At 41.6% G+C, this 24,194-nt stretch overlaps 1 protein-coding gene across 3 annotated transcripts in view; it reads right to left on the minus strand.

The window, feature by feature from the left end:
* Positions 1-24,194, minus strand: part of LOC132389087 (zinc finger protein 239-like) — a 274,720-nt gene that overhangs the window by 103,884 nt on the left and 146,642 nt on the right. The window lies entirely within an intron of this gene.

Here is a 24,194-nt window from a genome sequence, read left to right on the forward strand (position 1 = left end):
TGGGTTGTGTGGCTCTGTTGGTAAAATATTAAATAAAATCATTGGAAAGAGGTGGCATGGGGTTGGAAGGTGTAGAAGCTCCTTGGGTAGAATTACCGAGCAGCAAATGTAAATAAAATCCCTGATGGGAATTGTATAGAGACCTCCAAACAACAGTAAGTATGTGGTCCACAAATTACATTGGGAGATAGAAAATGCGTGCCAAAAGGGCAATGTTACAATGGTCATGGAGGATTGTCATGCAGGTGATTAGGAAAATTAGGATGGTGTTTGGCTCAAGAGGAGGAATTCCTAGAATGCCTTCAAGATGTCTTTTTTTTTAGAGCAGCTCGTGGTTGAGCCCACTTGGTGATCAGCTGTTCTGGATTGGGTGATGTAACAAACCGGAATTAATTAGGTCACTTAAGTTCAAGGAACCCTTCTGGACAAGTGATCTTAATATGATCAAATTCACCCCGACATTAGAGAAGGAGAAGCTAAAGTCAGATGTGGAATATAGAGAATTGGAGCGGCATCAGAGAAAAATTGGTCAAAATTGATTTGAAAAGAACACTTCCAGGGTGAAAACAGAGCAGCAACGGCTGGAATTTCTGGAAGCAATTCGGAAGGCACAGGATATATACATCAGAAGGAGGAAGTGGAATTCCAAAGGTAAGGTGACAAAACCGTGGCTGATAAGAGAAATCAAAGAAAACATGAAAACCAAAGAGAGGGCATAGAGCAAAAATTACTCGGAAGTTAGATGATTGGGAAGCTTTTAAAAACCAACAGAATGCAACTAAAATAATTAAGAAGGAAATGATGGAATACATAGGTGAGCTAGCCAGTAATGTTCAAGAGGATGCCATATTTTTCTTCATGTATATATAGTGTTAAAGAGAGGCTGAAGTGGATATCAGACCACTGAAAAATGATGCTGGAGAGGTAGTAATGTGGTGGGGGTGCATGGGAATGGCAGATGAACTGAATAAGTATTGTACATCACTCATTACTCTGCCAGGAACACGGAAGTCCCAGATGTCAGTGGTCAGAATGTGTAAAGTAACGTTACTCAGGGGAAGGTTTTTGGGAAACGCAAAGGTCTGAAGTTAAATAGTTCACCTGGACAGGTTGGTGTACACTCCAGAGATCTGAAAGAGGTGGCTCAGGAGATGTGGCGGTATTAGTAATGAACTTTTGAGAATCGTTAAGGAAATTATATCCTGAGAAGATTCTTCCTTCATTACTCCCATTCTCCCAGTTTCACCTGCCATCTACCACTTCTTCCATCCCTCTCACCCCCACACTTCTTCCTCTGATGTCTCATTTCCCCCCCCCCCCCCCCCAGTCCTGATGAAGGGTCTCGGCCCGAAACGTCGACTGTTTACCATTTCCGATATACGCTGCCTGGCCTCCGAGGTTCCTCCAGCATTTTGTGTTTGTGTTGCTTGGATTTCCAGCATCCACAGATTTTCTCCTGTTTTTGATAAAACAAAAGCGGGATCACGTAATATAGCAAGAAAACAGTGGGAAGTTAGAGGATTGGAAAGCTTTTACATAACCAACAGGAGACAACGAAAAGAAGACACACAGGAGGGAGAAGATGAAAAATTAAAGTAAGTGAGCCAATAATATCAGTTATCAAGAGCTGTTCATACATATAAATAGTAAAAGAGGGCGAGTTGATATTGTACTGCTGGAAGATGACGCTGCCGATCGAGCAAAGAAATAGCGGCCGAACGTAACAAGTATTTTGTGTCATTCTTCACTGTATAAGACTATAAGATATAGGAGCAGAATTAGGTCATTCAGCCCATCAAGTCTGTTCTGCCGTTCTATCATGGATGATCCCGGTTCTCACTCAACCCCATGCACCTGTCTCCTCGGAATATCCTGTAATGCCCTGACTGATCAGCAAGCTTCTGGATTCTGCCTTAAATGTACCCACAGACGTGTTCCTCACCGCCGTCTGTGTCAGGGAATTCCACAGATTCACTGCTCTCTGACTGAATAAGATTCTTTTTAACGAAACTGAAAGGTCGCTCCTCAGTGTTGAGGCTGTGTCCTCTGTTATCGCAACCCCCACCATACGAAAAGTCCAGTCCTCAGCCACCCTTTCTGGACTTTTCGCACATTCGTTGGGTTTCAGTGAGATTTGCCACCCCGCCACCCGCATTCATTAAACTTAGGTCAGTGCAGGATTACAGGCCCAAGGCTGGCAAACGCTCCTCATATCTTAACCCCTTCATTCCCGGAATCATCTTCTTGAATATCCTCTGGACTCTCTCCAACGTCAGCATACGTTTTCAGAGATATGGGTTACAAATGCTCTAATTGCGGCCTAATATGGTATTATAAACAACCAGCATTATCTCCTTGCTTATATCTTCCACTTTACTCTAAATAAATGCCAGCATTGCATTTGCTTTCTTTACACAGGCTCGTCCTGTAGATTAACCTTCTGCGAGGCTTGCGCCATGATTCATATTTCCTTCTGTACTTCTGTTGTTTTAACCTTCTTCCCAATCAGATAATAGTTCACTATTGTTCCTTTTGCTAAGAAGCACTATCGTACATTTCCCAATATTGTATTCCATCTGCCACATTTTTGCTCATTCTTCAAATTTGCCTGTGTCCTTCTGCAATCACATTGCTTCCTCAGCACTATCAACGCCTCCATCTATCTTTCACAAATTTGTCCCATAGCCCGAGCTTCGGACGGGCTCCACGTCCGGATTACCTCGGTTGTGTCAATCATAATTTGCACACACTTTACTGAATGACAGGACACCATTTAAAATTGTTACTGACAATTTTATTTATTTAGGTATAAAAATTACCAAGAAATATAAAGATTTATTCAGATTGAATTTTTTACCTATGCTTCATCAAATTCAATAACTTACTACTAGATGGTCTCCTTTATCCTTATCATTGGTTGGTCGGATCAATGCTGTTAAAATGATGATTTTACCGAAATTTTTATATTTATTTCAAGCCTTACCAATTTTTATTCCTAAGTCTTTTTTTGATAGCATTGATTCAAAAATTTCCTCATTTGTGTGGCAAAATAAAAACCCCAGATTAAGTAAAAAACAGTTACAGAAATCTAAAATAGATGGTGGTTTAGCTTTACCTAATTTTAGATTTTACTATTGGGCGAATAATATTCGAATTTTAATATACTGGAAACTAGATTTAGATTTACCATTGTGCCCACAGTGGGTAAATTTAGAATGTAATGATGCACAAGGATATTCTTTATTTTCAGTTCTTGGTTCCTCTCTCCCTGTTGATTTAGTTAAACTTAATAAACAGATATCTAACCCTATTGTCAAACATACATTACGAATTTGGTTTCAATTTCGTCAATTTTTTACTCTAAAAAACTTCGTTCTTGATAGCCCTATCTTACTTAATTTTTTCTTTAAACCTTCTTTAACAGATCAAGCTTTTAGCATATAGAAAAGGAAAGGTATAATATGTTTTCGCGATCTTTTTTTCTGAAGGTAGTTTGATGTCTTTTGATCAACTTTCTAACAAATTTAAGTTACCTAAATCTAATTTTTTTAGATATTTACAAATTAGAATTTTTTTGTATAAAGTTTTATCATCCTTTCCTAATTCAACTTTGATAGATTTTTCAGATATGATTTTTAATTTAAATCCCTGTCAGAAGGGATTAGTGGCTCTTATTTATAATATGATTATGAAGATACAACCAGAGGTATCGGGTGGAATTAAACAGGAATGGGAAAAAGAACTTCAATTCAATATTTCAACGGAAAAATGGGAAAAAAATTTACAAATGGTTAATTCTTCTTCTATATGTGCTAAACATGCTCTAATACAATATAAGATTGTACATAGAGCTCATATGTCTAAAGATAAGCTTGCTCGGTTTTATTCTCATGTTAATCCTCAATGTGACAGATGTCATTTAGATGTGGCTTCATTGACCCACATGATTTGGTCATGTCCTACTTTACATAATTATTGGAAGGACATATTTGCTACCATTTCCTCAATTTGGAATATTGATTTACAACCTCATTTTATCACTGCAATTTTTGGTATACCATATGAAGATGATAGTCGATTCTCCCTTTCAATTAGACGAATGATTGCCTTTGTAACATTAATGGCCAGGAGATCTATATTACAAAATTGGAAAGAAGTAAATCCTCCTACCACATTTCAGTGGTTCTCTCAAACTATTTCTTGTTTAAGTTTAGAAAAAAATTAGAAGTACTATTTTTGATTCATCAATTAAATTTGAACAAACTTGGGGACCGTTCATTCGACACTTTCATATGAATTAATTTGGCCTCTTCCAGACCTTTACTCTTTTTATTCTTGTTCTGGTATGGAGTTCCGGAGTTTTTGACACTATCATATACATATAAACTATTATTGCTGCCCATGTTAGTTTAGGTTTTTTTTTATTTCTTTAAATATATTAAAAAATAAATAATAATAATAAAAAATCATAATTTTTCAACAGTGAAAACCAGGATCTAATTCTGACTTCGCTTGTTGTTTGTTTCTCCGATTCGTCTAACCACACAAGTCACTGATAAAAGGAATCACATATCTAGTATATCCACTTTCCAACTAGACCTGATCATCAGGGGAGACGGCCGGCACCAGTGGATCTCCCAAGAGTTTCTTTACTCATTCAGTCTTCTGGTTTTTAATGGAGAATCCTGCCGGGCAGATCTTCAAAAATTTCCAGAAGAAGTTACACGTAGGTTAGATTCAGGAGAATCGTTGGATGTTGTGTACTTGGATTTTCAGAAGGCCTTTGAGAAGGTGCCGCTCATGAGGCTGTTTAACCAGTTAATATTCAATGACATAAGACCATGAGACCATAATTGTAGGAGTAGAATTAAACCATTTGTTACATCGAGTGTGCTTCACCATTCCATCATGGCTGATCCAATTTTCCTTTCAGCTCCAGTCTTCTGTCTTCCACCCACACCTACATATGTCCTGAACAATCAAGAATCTATCACACTGTGCATTAAATATACAGAAACACTTGGACTCCGCAGATGACTGTGGTAAAGAATTCCACTGATTCACCACTCTCTGGCTGAAGGAATTCTTCCTCAGTTCCGATTTAAAAGGATTGCCTTCCGTAAAATCCTCTCCACACCCACTCTATCAAGACCTTTCACTATTCGATAGTTTTCAATGAGGCCACTCTTAGTTTTTCCGAATTCCAGTGAATACAGACACCAAGTGGTCAAACATGTTTCAGGTGGCTCGCCATCCAATCCTGGAATCACTTCCGTGAAACTAATTTGAACCATCTCCAGTCAAACACATTTAAGGTAAGGGGCCGAGAACTGCTCATAACACTCCAGGTGAGGCCCCACCAGTTCTTTATAAAGTGTTCGCATTATCTTCTTGCTTTTATATTTTGGTTCTCTGGAAATCCACGCTGACATTGCACCCATTCTTCACCGGAGACTCAACCTGCAAATTTCCTCTTTATGAACTGTCACACAGGAGTTCCCAGGTCCCTTTCCCCCTGAGTTTCTGTTTGTATTTCCCCTCCGTTTAGAAAAGAGTCAATGCTTTCATTTCCCCTACCAATGTTCATGACCAGAGACGGTACTGCCTTCCATCTGCCATTTCCTTACCCATTTTCCTAATCTATGTAGATGCTTCTGTAGCCTCTCTACTTACACAAAGCTCCCTGCCCGTCCACGTCTCTTCATATCGTCTGCAAATATTGCAAATACAATTTGCTGGTGATGATTCCATCATTGAAATCATTGGCATAAAATGTAAGAAGAATCGGTTCCAACATGGATCCCTGTGGAACCTCACTCTTCACCGGCAACCATCTTTTCGATTATTTGACACTTTTCCCAGGTTTATGGAAATGTAGTCGTTGTGTACGTTCACGTGCTGATTTAGCACAGACAATAAAAGCACTTATCAATAAATACAAACTCCTTCTGTACCTAACTGATCATTATTGCTGATGGGTAATCCTTGTAACACATTCTCTCAATCGTCACAGATACATCTGACATCATCCGAAAGTCAGGACATAGCAGCATTAAACAATGAGGCCTACACAATACTGATGTCAGTCTCCAGAACGCCATGATAGTTTACACGAATAGAGTGGCTGGAAAGTTCACACGGATTGAGAAGTAGGTGTGTGAGGTTTACTCGTGCCTCAGGGTTTAGCAGCCGGAGCTGAGAGCAAAAGGAAAAATAATACCATTGATAATAATTTACCTGTTTAAAAACAGGATATAAAATTGTAGCATCATGCATCCCACAGCTATTCGACACTCACTTAGATAATCACAATATAATTACAGAAGAGCAGAAAGTATGCCGTGAGGGTGTAAAAATATGTAAAGATAACTGATAATAGATTCTGTAATTCTAAATCAAGCCCGAATGAATATGTGAAAGCTTTCATGTTGTTATGTTGACTACAAAAATCATTCAATTCTGCCCCACACTAGAGAAACATGTCATTTGGACTGGACAACCGCAGAACATTAAACATGTTTGTATAATCTATATTTTCATTTCTATTTATCATCTGTTATGAGCGGAGAGACAACATCTGCCGGAAGTAAATTCCTTGTATGTGTACAGGTACTTGGCGATTAAAGTCTGATTCTGAATCTGATTCTGATTCTGATAATGAAAGGTGCAATAGAGCGAGTAGAGCAGCAAGGTCCGATACTCCCGATGGATGGAAATGAAACAGATAAACACCTGGGATATCAAAATGCAAGCAAACTAGATCATGACGTGTAAATAGAAATAAACCACTTCAGGGCTCAAGAAAATGCACCAGAAAGAGCTCAATAGTGAAAATATTACAAAGGCAACACACAGGTTTGCTGCAAATACATTATATTTGTTTGTCAAAGCCTATCTGGAAAACTGATAAAGAAAAATAACAACTGAAATGAAAATTTTAGAAAATGTTCTACTTGAGATCATGCACTTGAGAGCAATTTTCTTCATGCACTTGCGAGCAGGTACCTCGGACAGAGGCGGAAGATAAATACCTTAAATGAAAGTACAATATAGGAAAAATAATAAAATTCTCACTTCAGACCAGAAAGTTATCCGATGGAAGAACATGACCTTCCACGGAGAACATCCCCACGATCTGAACAGAGTCGATGTCGACAAGGAAAAGTCGAAGGTTTGGCTCAGAGTTGGAGTCCTTTTCCCAGGAACGGTGCAACTCAAGGTGGTGAACTCTGAACCAATATAAAATACAGAAGAACAACAAATTCAAGCCGACAATGTCACGAGAAAGCAGAAACAATTGACCGCAGCACAGGATCCTGCAGCAGATTAACTCAGTTTGATTACTGATACAGGTGAAATCAGGTGGCAAGCGTCATTCACCAAGTTCTCGCTTTAAAATGCTAACTCATAAAAGGTGTTTACATTTGTATCAGTGGAATCCTGATCCAGGTTTAGATTCGGAATCCTACAATTACATTAAGGCTGGTCCATTATCACAAATAGGGCCAATATATAACGCCCGTCCGTCAATCACCCCACGTACCTCATCGTCAGCAGGAATACTCCGGTTCCCACCCCCGCCAAATTAGTTTAAACCCTCCCGAACAGCTCTAGCATACATTGTCACAATAGTAATATTCACAACTGGTCTCATCCCAAACACACTATACAGTATTTTTAAACAGTTAGGCCTTCACAGCAATATTTATGTCAGCCTCCAGAGAGCCACAACAATAAACTGCTCCAGAATGCTCCTAAAACTCCCCAGCTTGAGCTGAGAGAACAAAAAAACTTAAATAGTATTCAGAATGAAATGCTTCATTATGCGTGTGATAGACGGGGTTGGTAATGCTGATTAACTCCCACTACACAAAATATCTCTCAATGGCGTGTTTCTCAAACAACCTCTGAGCTGTCTACCCCGTCTGAACAAGCCCAGCTCCAGACCTTCACATGAGGTTTAACTGCTGAGCCCGGCGGAACCATTTCTATTGACAGGATGAGGAGCAAAGGCGGCTCACCATGGCTTCGGGCGGATGGGGCTTGTCAGCCGGGGTTGGCACTCATCACGTGATGAAAAATTCTGTTCTCAAACCTATGAAAAAACCCAGTCCGTGGGAAAGCCTCGGTAGCATACTACGAGGAAAAGTCCGGAGCAACAGCTCCACGGCAAAAGCGTGCTCTGTGTATTCTGTTGTAACGGCTTTCATATTGTCTTGTGTATCAGGGAGACAACTCGGTCGCATCATCCACGGTCGACACTGGCCAATGGGGGGGAGTCATAATAATGCAAAACAGTAAATAAATAAATGAATGAATGAATGAATGAATGAATGAATGAATGAATGAATGAATGAATGAATGAATAAATAAATACATACATATATACGTAGACAAATAGATAGATAGATAGATAGATAGATAGATAGATAGATAGATAGTTAGATAGATAGATAGATAGATAGATAGATAGATAGATAGATAGATAGATAGATAAATAGATAGATAGATAGATAGATAGATAGATAGATAGATAGATAGATAGATAGATAGATAGATAGATAGATAGATAGATAGATAGATAGATAGATAGATAGATAGATAGATAGATAGATAGATAGATAGATAGATAGATAGATAGTTAGATAAATATAGGTAGATAGAAGTCAGATAGACAGGGAGGTAGATAGCTTGATAGATGAATACATCACATCAATATTACGAGAACATGACTTTCGGAGCCATTGAAAGTGTGTCCAGGGTTGGGGAATCTGTTCAGTTTTGCGCTGAGTGCAGTAATCCGCATTGTTTCAGGTGCCTGATGGTAGGAGTGAAGAACTGTTCCTGAACCTGGTCTTGTGTCTCTTTCCGAGGGCAGCCGGGATAAAAGAGAATCACCTGGAAGGTGGGCGCTCTTGTTTGTGCCTTCTGTTTCTTTGTGACGTCACACGTTGTAGATCTGTCGCGAGTTTCCTGTGTTTTCACCTGTCGGGTGTGTGGGGCTTTTCCTGTGATGGGATGGGATGCATCCACTACCTTGTGCAGGTGTTTCCGTTCTGCGGCATTGGTGTTCCCATTCCGGGCCCCCATGCAACCGGATCAATACTGCACTCAGTGCGGAGATTTATAGAGCAGTCCGAGCCCAGATTAGCAAACCAAAATCAGAATCAGGTTTATTACCACCGGCATGTGACGTGAAATCTGTTAACTTAAGAACAACAGTTCAATGCAATACATAATCTAGCAGAGTTAATAATAAAAATAATAAATAAATTAAAACATAATAAATACACAAGTGAAAGGATCATCAAAAATGTGTTAAAAACAGAACAGAAATGCTGTATATTAAAAGGTGAGGTAGTGTCCAAAGCTTTCAAAGTCCATTTAGGAATCGGATGGCACAGCGGAAGAAGCTGTTCCTGAATCGCTGAGTGTGTGTCTCCAGGCTCCTGTACCCCCTCCCTGATGGCAGAGGGGAAGAAGCTGTTCCTGAATCGCTGAGTGTGTGCCTTCAGGCTTCTGTATCTCCTCCCCGAAGGTAACAGTGAGAAATGGGCATGCCCTGGGTGCTGGAGGTCTTTAATAATGGACGCTGCTTTTATGAGACACCGCTCCCTAAAGATGTCCTGGATACTTTGTAGGCTAGTACACAAGATGGGGCTGATTAGATTTACAACCTTCTGAAGCTACTTACGGTCCTGTGCAGAAGCCCCTCCACACCAGCCAGTGATGCAGCCTGTCAGAATGCTCTCCACGGTAAAACGATAGAGGTTTTTGAGCGTATTTGCTGACATGCCAAATCGCTGCAAACTCCTAATAAAGTACAGCCGCTGTCCTGCCCTTTTAATGACTACATCAATATACTGGGACAAGGTTAGATCCTCAGAGATCTTGACACCCAGAAGCTTAAAGCTGTTCACTCTCTCTACATCTGAACTCGTTCCCTCGTCTGACGGTTCATTATTGTAATACTCAAAATCAAATTTCAACATACTTTCATTTTCACATTCTGCTGGCGTGTTAGTTCCACCGCATTTGGGTCTCCCGAGGTCTGTCACGGATCAGTTGCCTGAGAACTGGTTGGTTGCAAATGTATTCGGCTACTTAAGATAGATTCTGGGGCTAATTCCTTGAACACGACGTCAGAAGTGGGTACATTATTAGCAGATATTCTACGGGATCGTCTATGTAAACATTTGGTTAGACTGGGCCTTCTTAGGTCTGTGCGTGTTCGGTCGTGCCTCACCAATCTTACAAAGTTTTTCGCGGAGGTTACCAGGAAAGCTGATGAAGGAATCGCAGTGGCTCATGCCTGCCGGGACTTTAGAAAAAGCCTTTGTCAATGTCGGGCCTGAGAGGTTGGTCCGGCTGTTCCGTCTTCTGGCACTGTGAATGCGGTAGTAAATTGGATGCAACATTGGCTTACGGCAGGGGTTCCCTTCTATGTATCCACGGACCCCTCGGTTAATCGTAGGGCTCCATGCAATAAACATATTGAAAACCCTGTCCTATGGGCAGAATCCAGTGGGTGGTAGTAGGTAGTGGCCTCTCTAACTGGAGGCCTGCAGTTACTAGTGTAACACAGGTGCTGCTCTGGGTTCATTGCTGTGTGTTTTATCGATCAACAATCTGACAGACAGTCTGATAAATTCACTCAACAGATTTGCGAATGACACCAATATTGGATGAGTGGTAAACAGCGAGAGAGGCTGATGGTCTTGAATACAGGTTAGTGTGTGGTGTATCACGTTGGGAGGACTAGCCATGACACGATTTACACTGTAAAAGGGAGGGCATTGAGCGCTGTGGTATTACAGAGGGACCTGGGAAGACTGATCCATAATCCCTTGAAGGTGGCGTCGCAGTCAGATAGGTTTGCAAAGAGAACTACAGGCACATCGGCCTTCAGACATCGAAGCAACGAGTACAGGGGCTGTGATGCTATGCTAAAGCTATATAAGACGTTGGCAATGCCTAATATCGGGTATTGTATGTGTTCTGGTCACCACATTGCATGAACGATATCAATAATCTTGACGGTGTAGATAGAAAAATTAGAAGGATGATGCCGAGACATGAGGAGGGGAGTTAGAGGGAAGGATTGAGTAGGTTAGGAATAGGTTTTTTATTCCTCCAAGCATTGGGGTAAGAGAGAAGGATTTTAACAGATGTTGCAATTTATGAAGTGTATAGATAGCGTAAATACAAGCAGGACAGTTGCCTTTTCGGGACGAGACACTTTGTCTTGACTCTTCATAGAATCCATGCTATACAGATCTTCGAGGAGGGGATCTCTGCGCACAATTAACCATTTTATTCTCATGCACATAGAAAGGGGTTCGAAAATTAGTGCCAGGATCCTCCCTGATTTACCATCAATCCGCTTTCCCCGGCACTCAGATATTTGCGCGGCTCTAATCTGAAGCCAGTGCACGCCCGGAAGCTCAGTTACTGATGCTGGTTCTTAATGCGGCGTTCTTTCCAATGCGTCTCTCCATTGACCGTCTCTCTGTTCCTGATGTGCTGTAGCGGAAGTGACGCAATTGGCCCGTTGTATGTCATGTTTTATGAAATGCCAAAGAGCCCCCGGCCCACTGCTTCTCCATGTTTCTCTATCTAAACACGAGAACAGCGTGCTTCAGGAATAGCTGTGTTTAATTATCCCGATGCTTTACTGTGTCTCTGTATTTATGCCCCATTACGCAGTTCATCTCTGTTTAGCAGTTTAATACACTTTTTTCCTGAATCAATTTCTTTCTGAAATTCAACTTCGAATATCATCTAGTAACTCTGTAACATATTTAATATCGTCAGTGCTACTTGTTTGCATTAAGACCGGTGTTGACACAATATTTTCTGTTTTACTCTGTCTGGTACAGCAGCGGACAATGTCTGTAATGCTGGGTTCACTGGTTTGCATTTCGCGCCGCATACTCGCCAACATCTGTGTTTGCGACTGACTCCGGTAACAGTGCAAACAGTGAGGGTTTGCGCCAGAAATCATTCATGTTAATGTCCATTAAACTTCAATCCCCGCAAGCAAAGTGACAGTGAATCACATGAAAGGTGCGTCATCACGGGGAATTAACGAGACAGAGACTCCACTCGCAATGTGAGTGTGGAATCAGCGCTGATGAGGTGGACTCACCCACAGGATTACAGACTACTGTCGTCCCCAGCGATGCGCAGATAATGTCCTGTCATTACACGGAGTAGTTTGACAACATCACATTTGGTGTTGCGAGCCCAGCATCGGCCGTCTCTTGAGGCTTCATGACAGGTGTTGAGTTCAGTTGAATGAAATAAGGCATGTTATTTCCCCACTGGCATTACGGTTCGTTAGAGCAGAGATATTTTTGCTATCTAGCGTCAATTAGCACCAGTCACTGTACAAGTTGTTTTCATTTTTGGTGACCGATTTTTCTATATAAGTACGTCATTTTGTGCTTCAGCTACATTGAGGACGGAAACATCCAGACGCGGTGGACTCTCAACAACGTGTGATCCGTGAAGAGTTTTACCCAGTAGCCGCAAAGGAAATGTGCTCTCCGGGCTTTTTTATAACTGTTTGAGTTCATTTACTGGCTATTTACAATTTCTATGACAATTAGAAATTGGGAACATTCCAAACGGAACAGCCTTGGATCAACAATGTTTCTAGAGAGGGCTATTTGTTACACAGTCACTGTAATTGTCGGTATCCCGGGTAAGTACCTTTCGAATATTTATACGAAAGCAGAGACCTCACGCCGCTCTCGGCGGTGATTTAATCGGTGATTATTAAAAATCCCTAAAATGCTGTTCCGTTGATCTCAACCTCCTGCCCTGTTGTCGTTTTAACCTGGGTCGTGCAGACTTGTCACTGGACTGCTTCACCAATCCCACCCCCCAAAAACAAATTCTCTTCCCTCCTTCTGAAAAGTAAACTCATATTTCCCCCTTCTCTTTCTCCAGGCACTGTTCAATTAACGGCCAATCTGTTTTCTATTCTTTGACAATTCCTTTTTTTTTTCCCGTCACCAAATTCTGAGCTATGTTCCTTGGTGTCAGCACAGTTCCCTCTAAAATGCGGGGGTGCGCAGCCTCGTCATAATTGAAACTCCCCCGCGAACATGGCATTTGTGGACAAGCAGCTGGAATTTCTTTTACACGATGCTAACATCATTTTGAAATTTTGCGAAAATCTTTCGAAAACTTTGGTAATATAACGATGAATTTAACTGTATTAATGAATATAATCCATAAATGTGCTAAACACTAAACGTACCACATTTACAGTGAAACATTTTAGCTTCAGCGAACGTGCATTGTCATTGTTTCAAGTTACAACACTGTCACAAATGGTCAACATGAAGACAGAATGGAAGTCGGTCGCTCACTGTTCAGAAACCACCATCGCCGTCCCGTCAGAACTTTTCACTGTTGCATCCTCCCTGTCAATTGTGACTGCCTGACAGTGTTTACGTGTCTTGTGTGTTATGTTTTGTCATCGATTGAATTGCATATTACAGATTTAAACAACATTACAAGTGCCGAGCACTTTTAAGACCGGGTAACGATGTTCTGCTCAGAGCAATGGTTTGTCCCCGAAGCAGTAAAATAAATGAGAGGGAAGGTTGCTGCGGTGCAAGATCTTGTTTTCAGAATCTGACCTTGCAATCGAATCAAACTCAGACTTTCGGAAAGAAGCGTAGGTGCGCACTTCAATAGCACTACCCCTCTCCTTGGAGATACCCCGCTTGGAGTTCTGTGAACAGTCTTGGTCGCACTGTTATAGGAAAGGCAGAAGTCCGCTAAAAATGGTGCAGACAGTATTCACAGAGTTGCTGCAGGGTATCTCGGGATTGAGTTGCAGGGAGAAGTTCGGCCGAGTGGCATTTTATTGCAAAAGGCAGGTGGTTGGCGGACGAGGTGAATTAAACCATACAACTCCGTGGGGTAGGGGAATCGTGAACAAAAGGCGGTAGATTTTTCAGAGGGCAGAAATGTAGCTGGATTCCCAGCGACGTTTCCTCACATAGAAGTTGCTCTGTGTATTGAACAGCCTGACAAAGGAAATGGGAGAAACAGAGTCGTTAAAAATATTTAAAGTGCACGTGGACAGTTTGACGAATCTGATCCAATCACGAACAACTGTATCAGATGGCCACGTCGGTCGGCATGGAGATATTGGGCCGAAGGACCCGTTTCTGTGTTCTATCATTCTTTGACTCTGCTCATCGCTGCTGCATCCGTGAACGTGAAGAGATTAATGTGAGCATGCGCAACTTTAAAACGTTTTATGCTGCGGTCACGTGTTCAAACAAGTAAAGTATCTTTTAACTTCCACTGATAATGTCCAGCAGAGATTTCATTTCAAGAGAACAATTGACGGCTGTGTTTCTGCCAAAAAGTACGTTTGATTTTGTTTATTCTTATTGCTGGTCATCTTTGCTTCACTGCAATCATCATTCTCAGCCGAGGAAACTGCGGTCTCTCCAAATGCGTCACGCGGTACCTGGTGGCGATGGCTGCGGCGGATCTAATGGTGGTGATTATCGAAGTCCTGTTTTACCAGATGAGTCGAGCTTACAGATTTCATTACGGAGTCCTGGGCAACGCTCCGTTCTGCCTTGTCCACTACGTCCTGTGTCACGTGGCCGTTGACTGTTCCGCTTGGTTTACTGTCGCTTTCACTTTCGATCGCTTTGTGGCCATTTGCTCTGCTAAATTTAAAACGAAATACTGCATCTCCAAAATTGCGAGTTTGGTGATCGGCGCAATATCTATCGGTTTCTGTTTAAAAAACATCCCATTTTATTTCATATATATGGGAGGAACAGCATGGTTGACGAGTGATAACTGGGTCTGTTTCGATAGGAGTGCATTTCTTATTTCGGGATCGTTTGAGGGGTTTTATTGGGTGGACCGTCTATTGAATCCGCTACTTCCTTTCTTCCTCATTTTGACCCTCAATGCTCTGACCGTCAGACAGATTCTGGCGGCGAGCAGAGTACGCAGGGGACTGAAGGGACGGGGAAATTGCGGGAAACAGCGAGATCCGGAGATGCAGAGTCGGAGACAATCCATCATTCTGCTCTTCAGCCTGTCGGCGAGTTTCCTTCTCTGTTGGGCGACAACCACTCTGGTCTTCATTCTCATGCGATGCCTCTACACAGACCTGGAAACGTCAATCCGGTTTTTTAAGGCACAGTTTTCGGGTTCTGTGATTCAGAATTTCAGCAGCTGCACGAATACATTTATCTACGGAGTGACCCAGACCAGATTCAGAGAGCAGATGAAAGCTCTTCTGCTCTCTCCCGCTTATTTAGTTTTGAAGATTTTTGGAAGTCCATACCGAGCAGGAGAAAGCATCAGATAACTTCCTCGTTTCGGAATCAGAATCAGGTTTATTGTCACCGGCAGGTGTCGTGCAAAATAAACCCACATCAGTCGTGAATAAATTGGGCTCTCTGAAAACATTCCTGTTCTCAAACAATACCTTTGCTCCCAACAGTTCAGCTTTCCCTTTTCTTCAGTAAAATACTCCCATTTCCTGCTATAATTTACATAGAAACATAGAAAACCGACAGCACAATACAAGCCCTTTGGCCCACAATGCTGTGCCGAACATGTACTTACTGAGAAATTACCTCAGGATACCAAAAGCCCTAAATTTTTCTAGGCTTCATATAGCCATGCAGCGGTTTCTTAAAAGACCCTGTCGTATCTACCTCCAACACTGTCTCCGAAAGCCCATTCCACGCACTGGCCACCACGTAAAAACTACGACTGGAATCTCTTCTGTACTTACGTCCAAGCACCTTATACCTGTGCCCTTTTGTGTTAGCCATTTAAACACTGGGCAAAAGCCTCTGACTATCCACACCATCAATGCCTGCCATTAAATTGTACACCTCTCTCAGGGCACCTCTCATCCTCTGTCGGGTCCCAGGAGAAAAGGCCGAGTTCACTCAAACTATACTCATAAGGCATGGTCCCCAATCCAGGCAATATCCTTGTAAATCTCTGCACCCTTTCTATGGTTTCCACATTCATCCCGTAGTGAGGGGGACAGAACTGAGCACAGAACTCCAAGTGGAGTCTGACCAGGGTGTTATATAAGTGTCAGTTGTTTGTTTACTGTCCTTCTGTAAAATGTATTTTACCTTGCACATTATCTCACCCGAGTATCCAATGTTGAAAACGCATCGATCAATTCTCGAAGCGTTCAATAGCTGAATCTTTGGAATGGTCTGGCCGTGGCTGCCAATCCCGACATCCAATCCCTTTCTGTATTGCTTGGTATTTCCCTTTACCTAATGTTACAGTTTGCTTACTATAGCCAGCATTTTACTAGCAGACTTTTTTTTTGCCTTTTTTTCTGTCTGAATAGACCCCTCTAGTTTCAGTACAAATCGGAACCCACACTCTGAATGAGATATGCTTTTGCTTCGGCCCAATATCGCTGAAATTTGAGAACACATCAGTCTCCCGTGTCCTATTGAGCTGGCTGTTTGATGGAGTACATATCTTTTCAAATGGTCTAAATCAGGATGTCTGGAATCGTACCGTACAATCCAGAATTGCTACAGCACTTTAAAACATTCATTTATTAACGAATAGTTTCCATCTGTATAAATATCACAACCGTCCCGAAATTGTTGCAAAGGTTGCACCACTTTGTTTCACATTAGCCTTTTCTGAACGTAATGTTGTAGACAGGGTGTGTTTGGCGTAAATTCAGTTTAGCAATCCGGAACTCGTATCTGCTTCTGGGTGCAATCACTGTTTGATGATTGCTTTCAAATTCAGACATTTGAATTTCCGTATTTGGACCCTAACGTGAGAATCCGTCTCTGACGGACAAAGACGTATCTCACACGTATATTGCTGTGGCTTGTGGAAGCTGCTGACTCTCCCGCTGCTCCTTTTATAATACTCCTTCTGTGATCAACCCGTATAATGCGCAGAGCACGATCTGTAATGGTGCTGCGTAATGGCCCAATGGAGCTAAATGTCATTTAGCCATGAATGCTCATTTAATATTAAACTTTTTTTATCAAAAGATCTATCGGAGGTAATGCAGACCCTCTCGCAGAGTTTACCCGCGGAAGTAGCGTTTGAAGATAGCGAGTATCAGTGTGATGCGAACAAACGTAAACACATTACATGACTGTTTACCGCGATTAAAACTGATAACAAACCTGAAGAATGTTTCACAATCATATTGGCAATGGCGATCTGACCGCTAATCCGGCATTGAAAACTGATGAAACCAATTAAACTCAGATTTTCCCGAGTTATTTGGGCTCCCGCATTTACTTTTCCGGTTCCTTGCACTGCAAAGCCGTTGATCCATATCTCCCGTTACGGGGTGCGGTATCCCTGAGCGGGTCGGCAACGATCACAGAGCCTAATTACAAATGCACTGAGTAAACTGTTTGTACTTGTCAGTAGGCAGTGAATGTCTTTACGTTTTTTATGGTCTGGAACAGGCCGGACCCTAGATTTACACAGCTGAACCTCCCTAGTAACCCAACTGATATATGCATATATACAGCCACATGTCCGTGTGGAACTAACTTTCCCAACTCTGTGTGTGTGTGTGTGTGTGTGTGTGTGTGTGTGTGTGTGTGTGCGTGTGTTGGGAGGAGGGTTATTCTATTGGTTTACTTACTTTAATTCCAATTGTCGGAAACGCTGTCGAGTTATGAACAGATTCCCCGATACTCAAGCGTATTAACAACATGACGGAATAAAAACAAATTTCCACCATGATCCGTGAATAGGAATGTCAACATGGATTTATAAATGTTTCTATTCCACAGTGTCAAAGATACAGCAGGAAGTTCTGCAGCTGATCCACTTATTCTACGATTGTAGCTGTTGCCGGTCTGCTGAGGAAATGAATTGGAAGCGCGAGCATGAGCCCGTCACCCGTGACCACATTGGACGAGCGGGACAAGCGATACTCCAACTATTCAGAAGGCGGTAGTCATGAGTCATTCATTGTTATGAAGATGAATGGTTTTTGGGGTACTTCATATTATCTTCAGCGGAACTAACGTAAAACTGTCAATTTTGCCTTAGTAAGGTATATCACAGTATTAAGTTTTACTACTCATGTTAAACCTTCATTTCTTGCCAATTAAACAAAATTTTCCAATACAATTGCTAAACTCACTTGACTTTCATTTATATGAGAGGTTTGGAGAGGTAGGGATTAGATTATCCTTGAAAGATGGAAGACGTGAGGGATCTGTCAGTGAATATATAAAAATGAAGCGCAGGAACCATGGACTGTTTGTGATCGCACTGTGAACGGTCAGTCTCGGGTAATACAAATAACGCGTCTCGATTCAGAACAGCATTCGAAACAGAGGAATGAAATGCCGCGAATGGAGTCTATCGGTCGTCACTGCGACAATTTGCATTTCTAAAGTGAAATCCCTTCCAAAAATAAAAACAAAACGGGACAGAATCCTCCAATGACACAACGGATGAACAAGCAAGTGGGATAGGTCCTGATTTCCAAAAGGTATATAACAGGATGCAAGTTAATTGGGTGTCAGAAAGATTAAATATCTTGGAATAATAGAAACTGTTTCTGTACAGAAACAAAACAGAACTCTATTATGTTTCCCTTTTCCTGGACTGGTGGAAGAGTTACAATCGATTTCCTCAGAGATCAGTTGCAGCATAACATTGTTGTTCTTAACATTAATATAGAGCTGAGTAAGTCTGGAGTTGAATAACCAAGTGATGCAGTACGAGTAATAGAGTATCTGGAAATATTGCATTTAAAATTGAACACTGAGGATTAAGCAGTGTTTCATTATGAATCCCGATAAGACATCACGCCTCTTGCACCACATTCTTGCACTGACGAATTATGTTTACAACTAGACACATAGACCTCGGCATCAGCTAACAATACGGACACCACATCTCCTCCACAAGCCTCTTCCAATTCCCCAACGCCTTACACCCTACCGGAACCCAATGATCCGGAAATTTCAACAAGCCTCCATCACTGACCCACGCTCTCACACTGAACACACCCACCCTCCACCAGCTCCCAATGACCACACGTCACTGCAAGATCTCTTCCCAGGGAGACGCAACCGAGTCCATTCCATTACCACGGGTACTTGCCATTGAACCTCCGGACTCCAAAAGTTTTAAACAATCCCAATTATCACACCGCCTCCCTTAAAATACCTTCAAAACCCACTTCTTCATTATCGACGTATGACAATGGCTCTATTCCTCCCCATTAGATTTTCCTCTGACCCCAATAGTCCAACAGTTACGCCGCCACATTAACCCCTGATTGGGCAATTAAACATCGGCCACTCCATTGATCGATATTCTACCAGCTCCTCTACGAACCGTACACCTCCAAATATACTTCCTACTGACCCAATCTTCGACAAAATGTTCCGTTCTGAATCCTCCTCTCCAACAGCTTCCTCCAACACAGCACATTCGCCATAGTTCCATTGAAACCATACCTTCACACTGGACCACAGCCCCAACAGATCCCACTGACCCCATTCCTACCGACTTTTCCCAATGACTCGACACCTCGCCACCAAACTCAAATGGTTGCCCACTTCGCCACAGGTTATCCACGATACCGTAAACCTTCCACCTTCCAATGAACACGATATTTCTTCCAGAAGCTGCCACTGACTTCACACATTCCCATGTACTCAGCAGCTCTCCGGTCCGTCATCTGATTTACACCCGTTCAAATGCTTCTTGTTCTGTTTGTATGTACAGTCCTGGACTGACTCTGCGCTAAGTGAACTCCGTTTCTCAGGAATCCCTGGAAGTTACAGTCCGGTAACTTCCTAGTATTTCCTGAGGTACTATGCCTGCTATCGGACGCAATACCTCGGTCAAGGTCAAGATTTCCATGGCAGCATACAACCTCAAGGAGGACTCAGATTGAGCATGATCTGTAGGTTAAAGTAATTGTCGACGTTTCAAATCGAAACCGTGTATCAGCGCCAATGTTCTATCTAATATTCTGTATTTCACGGGGATTTATCTTCCTCTTTGATGACCTTTCAAAATCTGTTGCTTTCTGGGCCTGATGAATGCGGGAGGGGCGTTGGCGGTGAGTTGAACGTCCCGATGTGTTTTACAAAGAATAACAGCTTGTGAATTGGAGGGCGCCAGCCCGATACTGTAATGGAGATAGGTTCACCAGGAGGCTTTAAAGGCAATGCAGAGACAGGGAGCCGAGTTTTCGAGATGAATCCTATAATTGTCCGCGAAAAGAATATGGAGCGGATGACATCCTTGTGTACAGTTCACTGGGTAAATTCCGTGGCGGACAGCCATTCTCACCCCCCAAAATCTGACCCTTTTCCTTGCTCACCTTTGTTCTCACTCTGATTTAAATGATCATCACTCTTATCCCCTTGGCAACCCGGGCTATCGCTCATCCAGTCACCGTCGGTTGATGTTGCTGGTCGCAGGAATGTCGTGCGGAGCAGCCCCCATTCCTCTACCCTGTCCTTCACTCTCCGGTCTAACCTTTCTGAAGATTTTATTACCAGTCTGACTCCGTCACCTCCCTGTCCACTATTTCACTTGTGCCCCATAGGTTTTCCAAAGCTTGCTGATTCATTGCTCTAAACAATCTCCCATCAGCCGGACAAACCGCAGAACATCTCAAGCGCCAGGGTTTCCGTCTTCACGGTTTCCCACTGATAGTGTATCGGACAGAGGTGCTCGATTCACCTCCCAGCTCTGCTCAGTGGAACTGGCTTTGAGATAATTATCTTCCACCTAAACGAGAATCACGTAAACTAACAACTCGGTTTATCAGTCTCCTCAAATACATTAGGAAAATTAACCCGTTAGCACACGGATGACAGCTTCCCCGTTCTATGAGATTTCATCCCACCTTTCTTGCATCGAAATTGAAACAATTAATTTGACCCGGAATCCCAAGCCACACACTCCACCTAGGAGTTCAGACGGTGAGATAGTTTACACAATCCATAGACTGTTTAACTCACGAAATTAAAGTGTTACGTACTCGTGACACATGACAGTGGTGCCCTTGTCATGTGACTGGGGTTGAAGCTGTACTGGACTTGAGGTGATGGTCTTGTGATGGTGGAATGACGTCATTTTCCCGCCAGTAGAGAGCATGTGATGGTTTTTTTACAGGTTATAAAAGGTAGACCCCACCCTGTGAGGAGGGGCAGTTCGTGGCTGGATTTGCCAAGTTGACTTCATGCCACTGCGTGTTTGAAGTGATGACGCAGTTTAGTTGAAGGATGAAGTTTTTATTTAATGCCTAAAGTTTAAAAGGTTAATGCCAACAGGTTCTTTATGATTCTGTTAGTTTGAGAATTAAAGGAGAGTGAAGATTCAAGGTTGGAAGTTAAAGATCGAGGAGAATCGCTTTCTACGGTGAAACGGGGGCGACCTTTGTTTGATCCTTATTTGGAAGGATTTCGTTGACTATCTTCGTGTTAATCCCTAGGTTTACCTAGAAAGGATTGAAGGTAGTGGAGAAGGAAAGGTCAGTGCCTTTAAGCCGTTCTGTTTCGTAAATTCTTCGTGGGAATTTCGACGTCGGGGATCGAAGCAAGCGACGTGAAAGAGAACTTAAATCGTCCTGTAAAGTCTCTCCTTTTAAATGGACTGTGAGCATATCGAACTTTTGGCAATATCACTTTAAGAACTGTTTTGGAATATCACTTTAAGAACTGTTTTGGAATATCACTTCAAAGAACTGTTTTGGAATATCACTTTACGAACTGTTTGAACAGCCGCTCAGCAGCTGTTTCCGGTTACGGTAGTGTTTGTTTACTTTTGGGGGGTTTGTTTTCTGTGTTTAATAAACGTGTTGTTTTATTATAAGAAACCCTTGCCGAACTCATATATTTATTGTTGCCTGAATACGTAACATTAAATATGGGGGCTGCGTCGGGATTGAATTTTTTGAGTTTACATGCTTGCTAACTTTTAAATCGGTGTTTTGGAAACGGGGATTACTCGGTTCTTTTGTTTGGCTTGTTGTGGTATTCGGCAGCACTGAATATTGATGAGTTTCTGGCTTCGCCAGCTGCGGAGGTGTTGGCGAAGGGGAAAAAAACTGAGGTGTTTGAGATAGCTAGTAGATTGCGACTTAAAGGTATTTTGCAGACGACTTCTAAGGCTGTAATACAGAGGAAAATCGCGTCACACTATGTGGATTCGGGTGTTTTTGATGAATCGATTTTAGAGTCGTTTCCAATAAGTAATCTGGAGATGCAGTTGCAAATCGAACAAATGAAATTGGAGAGGTGTAAATTGGAGGCAGAACAAAAGCAGAGAGAATTTGCATATGCAATGGAGGAATTAAGGACTGGAAATCAGTCTTCTGGTTCTAAAAAAACGTTTGTTGCTAGTCAAGAAATTAAATTGGTCCCTCCATTTAGTGAAACAGAAGTGGAAAGGTATTTTCAACATTTTGAAACTATTGCTCTAATGTCAGAGTGGCCGAAAGATAAATGGTCAGTGTTGTTACAAAGTGTAATTAAAGGCAAAGCACAACAAGTTTACACAGCTTTAACAGCTGCACAAGCTCTTGATTATGATATTGTAAAGAGTCATATTTTAAACGCATATGAGTTAGTCCCAGAAGCATATAGGGAAAGATTCAGAAGTTTGAAAAAGTCTGTGGAAAAAACTTATGTGGAATTTGCCTATGATAAAGCTATGTGTTTTGAGAGATGGGTTTCTTCTAAAAATGTAAATGGGGACTATGATACATTGAGAGAGCTGATTTTAATGGAGGAATTTAAAAGAAGCATTCCTGTTGAAGTAAGGACTTACTTAAATGAGAAGGATACTGATAAATTGCAGGACTGTGCTAGATTAGCTGATGAGTATGTTTTGATCCATAAGAACAAATTTCCTCAGGGCAGAATTTTTAAGAGGAAAAATAACATGGAGACTCCAGGTAAATCTGAAATTAAATCGGAGGTTAATGAGAAAGTTAATGAGAAAGGAAAGCCTGTGAAGGAAAGACAGTTTGGTCTTACTTGTAACTATTGTAAGAAGCCTGGCCATGTAATAGCTAACTGTTTCAAATTGAAAAAGAAAGAGAAGGAAGCAGTTCCAGATGCTTGTGTGCAACATACTGAAGCACATGTAAAGTTACAGGGTTTGATAAAAACAAATGAGGCTTTGTTAGAGTCTGACCAAGTTAGAAAGGGATATGATCATTTTATAACTGAAGGGTTTGTATCCTTGAAGGAAGGATCTACTCTGGTGCCAATAAAAATCCTTAGGGATACTGGTGCTTCTCAGTCATTGATGTTAGACAGTGTGTTGAAGTTTAATGAAGAGTCTGATACTGGTGAGGTAAATTACATAAGAGGTGTTGGAAGTGATTTTATGCCTGTACATTTACATAAAGTAAATTTAAAGTCAGGGTTAGTTACTGGATTTGTTAAAGTAGGATTACAGCATAGCTTACCTGTGAATGGTATTTCTTTATTGTTAGGTAATGACTTGGCAGGTGGACAAGTTTTTCCTGAAGTGCATTTGACAATGGAGTCAGAGGAACCAGAGATGAATTCTAACACAGATTCTTCCTGTGTTGTGACTAGAGCTATGGCTAAAAAGATTGATGCGCAGAATGAGGTTGTTATTCAGGACTGTTCAACTCAGGATTCGAGTTTTGAGGATGTGTCAGAGACTTTCTTATCTTCGTTGTTTGAACAAGATTCTGGGAGTAAGTCTGACTATAAGATTTATCTTTGTCTAGGAAGGAGATGATAGCAGAGCAGAATAGAGATTCTGAGATTATAAAATTAAAAGAGCAGGTTTTACTAGATAGTGAAATTGATAAAGACGCTAGGATGAGGATGTTTAAGCCTGGAGATAAGGTGTTGGTTCTTTTCCCAGTGCAGACAAATCCTTTACAAGCTAGATTTCATGGTCCTTATGAAATTGTGTCTAAAATTAATGATGTGGATTACGTGGTAAAAACTCCAGATCGTAGAAGGTCAACACAACTTTGCCATATAAATATGTTGAAACCATATTTTGAGAAACAATCTGATACTGTGACTGTTGTGGTTAGTGAGAATGAGTTTGATTTAACTAGGAACATGATAGATGATTCATCTGACTTTCATTCTAAATCCAACATTGTTTCTGTTAGGTTACCAAATTCAACCATTCTGGAAAATATT

The sequence above is a fragment of the Hypanus sabinus genome, unplaced genomic scaffold (genome assembly GCF_030144855.1).
Source record: "Hypanus sabinus isolate sHypSab1 unplaced genomic scaffold, sHypSab1.hap1 scaffold_47, whole genome shotgun sequence".
In the NCBI taxonomy this organism is placed as follows: domain Eukaryota; kingdom Metazoa; phylum Chordata; class Chondrichthyes; order Myliobatiformes; family Dasyatidae; genus Hypanus; species Hypanus sabinus.